The following is a 6284-nucleotide window of genomic DNA, read 5'->3' on the forward strand; positions in this document are numbered from 1 at the left end:
ATACGGAATAGTAGAATTAATAAATTCAAATGGGATTGAATTTAAGGTTAATGGTCACATAATTAAACATTACATAGATAATCCAATGGAAGTTGAAGATGAAATTAATCATAATTTCGACACCACATCTAACTAAGTGTGGGAAGATTCGAATATTTTTAGGGTAATATGTATTTCTGTTAGAGTTAGATATTCTGTTTTCGTATAGTTTTCGAAAATGGAATCCGAATGGTCTTTCCCTAGCAGACCCTAAAGAACTAGTCTTCTCCCTCCATTCTGAATTTTTATTTCTTTTAGGTTTTACGAGATGAAGAATTCATTTGATCTGAACCATGGTTTACTACTACACGCTATGATTACTAAACGTAATAATAACATCTTCCCGAGTGAACTTGTATCATTCATAAGAGGCAAAATGGACGAAGTGAGAAAAGAACTCAGGAAGAATCATCATAAAACACATTTTGGTAAAGGAAAATCAAAATCCGCAATAGAAAGAAGAGCACGACACCTTGAAAGATGTCATAAATGCGGAAAATGGTCACACGAAGGTAAATGTTCGAACAATCAAACATATTCAAATACCGAAATTGTTACTCTATGCAGAGAAGGACCATTCATATGTTTAGAAGAAAACTTATTGAAGAATCGAGGTTACGCTTATGTAGCTATGGAAAACCAAATCACACGACTCTCCTATGAGTCGGCTAAAGCAGGTCTCTGAGAATTCTATCTCACAGGTAACTATGTACATTTTTTATTTATTATTTTTAACCTTTTGATAATAAACGCTGAATCGTTCGCTATAAAGTATTAAATTGATATTCAATAAAATTAGGTATGCGTAACCGAAATTATTGATATCATACAAAAAAATTTATTAAATCACTGCGAAATTTACCGTTTATTCTTGAGGTATAAATATCTTTAATTAATCAATTCAAAATATTTCAGAAATTCGTCAGGTGTAAAACTAGGTAAAATAACCAAAATTACTTTACCCAAAAGAGGGGCGTATATTTTTGATAATATTTGATTGATTAAAGTGGGATAAAAGACCAAAAAGATTTTTAATTTTAATTTTTACCTTGATTAATTAATATTAAATTATTATTGTAAATCTTTTTAAATCAATATATTTAAGTTTTTAAATATTTTAACAATTAATATTTTCAATATAAGTTTGTAAAATTAATGTATAAAAATATTAATGATATTTATATGAATTTTTAAATTTTATGCATTTTAAAATTTAAGTTTGGTGTGAATTTAAAAAAAAAACAAAAAACAAAAAACAAAAAGGTACTTTATTTCATTAAGTTAAAAATGTGATTTCTAAAAATTTGTCGTGAGTTGAAGACTAGGTCGTTAAACCGAAATTGCTTTACCCAAGGGAGGGACGAGAAATTTTATTATCATTATTTTTAATCTTATTGATTTAAAATATGCCAAAAACAGTTAAAAAACCCAAAAATCTTTGCTTTTAAAACAATCGATTTAAAATGACAAATTTTAAAATTTTGTCGAGAGACGAACTAGGTCGACGTACCGAAACGCCCTCATTCTTAAAAGAAACAAAATTTTAATTAATTTAATTTTCGTTTTATTAGTCAAAGGTTTTATATAAAAAAAAAAAAACATTAGACCCCATGCGATCGCATGGGGTTTGTGCTGAAAAGCCATGCGGTCGCATGGCACTAAAATGCTGGACAGGATCAAAAGCCATAGAGCAGCTCTCTGTCTTCATTACACCCACATACACATACACGAACATATACACAAAAACACCCCTAAAATCACCAATTTTTCACCAAAATCAACGAAATTCGTCAAATAATCCGCTCTAATCATGTCTTTTCTCAGATGGGGAAGCATGAAGGTAAAGATTTCACCCCTAAAACTCTTTAAATTCGAATTTTTTTGTGTTATTGAGCTAATTTTTACCTAATTTGATTTTGTTAATTTCTAGTGTAATTAGAGTTAAATTATTAGTATATTATGCATGTATAACCTAGATTGATGCTATTTAACATGATTTGAAGCCAAAAACTTCAAAAATTTTAGAAATCTAGGGTTTGTATTCTTGAGCAATTTGGGGCTTTTTGATATAAACAGGTTATGGCCGATTTTTTCCATGAATTATTTCTAAATTAAGTAGTGTAACATGTTTAGGTAGCTAAATGATCTAAACATTGATCCTAAATATGATTTTTGAGAATTAAAGTGGACTTTTTAAGTCTAAAATTCATGAAATTAATTAAAGTGATGTAAATGCCATTTGAAACTTGTTTAATTGCTAGTAATGGTTATTTTAACATGTTATTTGAGTTGAATGCTTATGAACTTTGTAAACATTTACATATATGCTTATTTGAAAAAGTGTAGAATTGATAAAAAATATGAAAATGAGTATAAGTTTAATATGGATTAAACATGTTATTGTAATTGTTTTAATTTGTTATTTTGCTAACACTAATGCATATTTGGATACACAAATTTTGTGTTTAATGTGTCTTACAGAAAAATACCGATACTGATAGTGCATCATCATCATCTAGGCAACCTGCTCCGAAACCATAGTCAGAGATGCAATATCACGAACCGGAACACCAACCTGAACAACAACAACATTATGATCAACATGTACCATACTATGAACCAGACCCACAATTTTTTATTGCCTATGTTGTATTTCCTGTTTACCATATAATAGAACACCCAACAATTCATGAAGAACAGTTGCATCCCAATTTAAGGATTGATAGAAGTTGGAGAGATTACTCGACATACCAAAGTAACAAATTTAAGCTTTGGACCAAAAATGTAGAAGTTCCAAGGGTAATAGATTGGGACCCTTTGGAAAGGGTCCACCTAGCTAACCCAGTTAGGCAGCATCTAATCCAAAGGTATGGTAGCTCTTCTTTTACTAATTGAGAACGTTTATTTATCACTCGTAGACCTGTATATAAAGAGTAGTGTGTTGAGCTAATGAGTACTATCACTTTTAATAAGGATGTAGATAGGTTAGACGATAAGAGTTTTCTTAGATTTTTACTTGGCCGTAGGATGTACAGGATGTCCATGCTGGACATGGCCAGGGCTTTACAGATTTACACTCCAGCTGAATTACTATCACCTGATTGTACAAATTTGATTTATCATGGTGAGCGGGTAGATAGGAATTTTGACGCCAACGCCATCAGGAGGCGTATGTCAAATTTTAATGTGTTTACGCTGGGAGGAAGACACTCCTATTTAGATATTAATAAAGCCGAGCTTCGTATAATACATAGATTCTTAGAAAACTTGATTACACAAAGAGGTAACAACAAGGAAAAAATTACCTTACACGATTTATTTTACCTTAAGTGTATTCGAAACACTAGAAGCTTTGTTAATATCCCCTACTGTGTTGGTTTTTATCTGTCCAAAATGGTGGAAGGAATACGGGAAGGGGGAATAATAGAAGGAGGTATTTTTGTTACTCTCATTGGAGAGTATTTGGGTGTAGATAGGGATCAAGGGGGTTCGATGATGGTATGTAGGGAATAGGACGAGACTTTAGGTTTGCAAGTCTATCAAGGAGCAAAGGTAGTGACTAGGAGACGCAATCAGGCAGTACAATATCAGGGCCGCCATCCACAGGTAGAGAGGGGTTCGGATGATGAGATGGAGGAGGCGGATGACATTAGGGATAGTGCTACTGACGTTTTCTAGCGTATAGATGAGGTAGAAATGACTAATGAGGATAGGCATCGTCGGTATGAGCAGTGGCAAGCCGAGAATGAGTATGAGACTTCTAGGCGACGCCAACATGATAGCTGGGAAGTTCATCAGCACCAAATCATGAGCCAGCTATCATATCAGGTACCAAATAACTACATCCCGACTCGGCCTACTTTTTATCCTTCACATCAGCCCGATATGCGACCACCCTATGACTTGTACGACCGCAATCAAGCATACCAGAACACCTATCACCAACCATGGAACCCGAACGACGATATGAACTGGAACCCCTATCCAAATCAATAGCGTTCCATTGGTGATGTCTTCTCTTTTATTATTTTATCTATTTATGTTAAACACTTAACATTTTAATACTTTAATGTAATGTTTAATATTTTTATTATTTTGTACTAATATTTCATTTTTGTAATTTTAAAGTGGGATATTAAGTCCCATTTCAAATTACCATGCATGTTTATATTTGTATTGTATGTATTTTATCTCATGTACACAACAGGGTAAAACAGCGCATTTTCAAAGACTGGCATTAAGTTCAGCAAAAGCTATTAATTTTAACGACAAAACAAAAAACAAGTGTGATTTAACAATAGACGGAATGAACAAATGATGTGCACCATTTATCATTCAACACAAACAACAATATGTTTGGAAACTTTGGTAAAATTTAATCATTTTTCTACGCTAATCACCCTCAATAATTTAAATTGTTACTGATTTCTTGCAAATGAGGGCATTGTAAGATCTTAAGTGTGGAAGGGGTTAAATTCTTTCGGATTTTTAAAATTTTAATTTAAACACTTGGTTACCATTAAAAATACTAGTAACGCAGTAGTTGTATTAGAATCTAGTGCTCTCTGATAATAAATAACAGCCCTAGTCTTATATACCGACTATCCAATTCTAGTAACATTTTTAAAAATTTTAAAATAAATGAATTCAAAATCATGTTTATACATATTTATGAACGATAAAACTAGGTGTTAACACCGAAATTATTGTTACCTCGGAAAGGACATAAATTGAGAAACGACCCAAAATGCTAGAATTCATTTAAAATGGAATAGAGGAGAATAAAAAGGCAAAGAAAGGAAAATAAAAGCCAAGTGTGAGAAGAAGTTACCAAGTTATTTAGAACATATATCACATATTTTTGTACAAATAATTGAAGATACTTTTGTTTTGGACGATATTAATCAGTTTTACCCAGTTTATTGTAATATAAATAGAATTTAAAAGGAAGTAAAGTCTTTCGAAAAAAAGACACGCGCTTCTTGATTTAGGTCAGGAAGTTGTCGTCCAGACCAGTTGTAGAGACTACGAAAAACCTTGAAAAGTTTTCTCGAAAATCATCTGGAAATCCACGGACCTCAGCATCAAACAGGATCACCAAGTGGTCAGACTTATCCTAACCATGAGAGGATCTGTCTCGTACAATGGGGGGCACCGTGCAAATTAGCTTATAAGACTAATGAATCAGATCCCCAGAAAGGATAATCTCCTTAAAAATCAAAAATCAGCTTTTAAGACTGATATTACTCAATCCTTGAGATTGACTTTTAAAGATTGAGAATTACAAACTCATGGAATTCGATGATATCTAAACTCGAGCTTGAACGAGAAAATATTTTGATCAAATTACAATCCGATTTATTTTCTGAAAATCCATTTTTAATGCGTTCATTACCATTGAACGTAAAATCCTAAGAATTCACCTGGAATTCATTAGGTCACCTGAACCAAATCGAGTGTCAACCGTAAGAACGGTGGTTTTATAGCATGGTCGAAGACATGACCTTGTGCTAGACCGAAAAACTATTGGGTGATCTTTACTATTGCTCCTACAAAGGATAGTAATTGCATCCAACACGATATAGATCATAATCAAAAGCATGTCACGGGACATTGCTTTAACAGTTGCTTGTTCAACGCTTTCCTTTACAACCGGATGATAGTTTACCGAATGGTAATATACGGAGCAAGTATACTGGACGTGTTGCTTTCCTAATACAAGGTTAGCAAGTGGGTGACACAAAACCATAAGTTTTGAGCTAAAATTTTCAAATCTGAAACCCACAAACATTTTGCAAACACCGGTGAAGGGTTATTCCAGAAAACTTATCTAGGGTAAAAGCTAGATTGAATTTTCTAAAGATCAAATGTTTTCATAAAGATCCAATTTCCTAAAGGATCTAAATTTTCATAGTCATGTAGGACTGTAAATCACAACGTTACTATCATTGTTCATACCGCCGTATAAAAATCACTGATGTACAAAGTGTGAAGAATAAAGAAGTGATTCAAGTATGTTTTTATTCAAGTTCTATATTGCTTGAGAACAAGCAACGCTCAAGTGTGGGAATATTTGATAATGCTAAAAACGAACATATATTTCATAGCATTATCCTTCAAGAAACACAAGCTTTTGGTTGCAATTGTTCTATTTACAAGTGATATTCGTTTAAATAATAAAAGGTGAAGACAAAAGAAAGATTCGACGATTTGAAGACGCAAATGACCAAAACGCTAAAAAGTAC

The sequence above is a fragment of the Rutidosis leptorrhynchoides genome, chromosome 3 (genome assembly GCF_046630445.1).
Source record: "Rutidosis leptorrhynchoides isolate AG116_Rl617_1_P2 chromosome 3, CSIRO_AGI_Rlap_v1, whole genome shotgun sequence".
NCBI classification, from domain to species: Eukaryota; Viridiplantae; Streptophyta; class Magnoliopsida; order Asterales; family Asteraceae; genus Rutidosis; species Rutidosis leptorrhynchoides.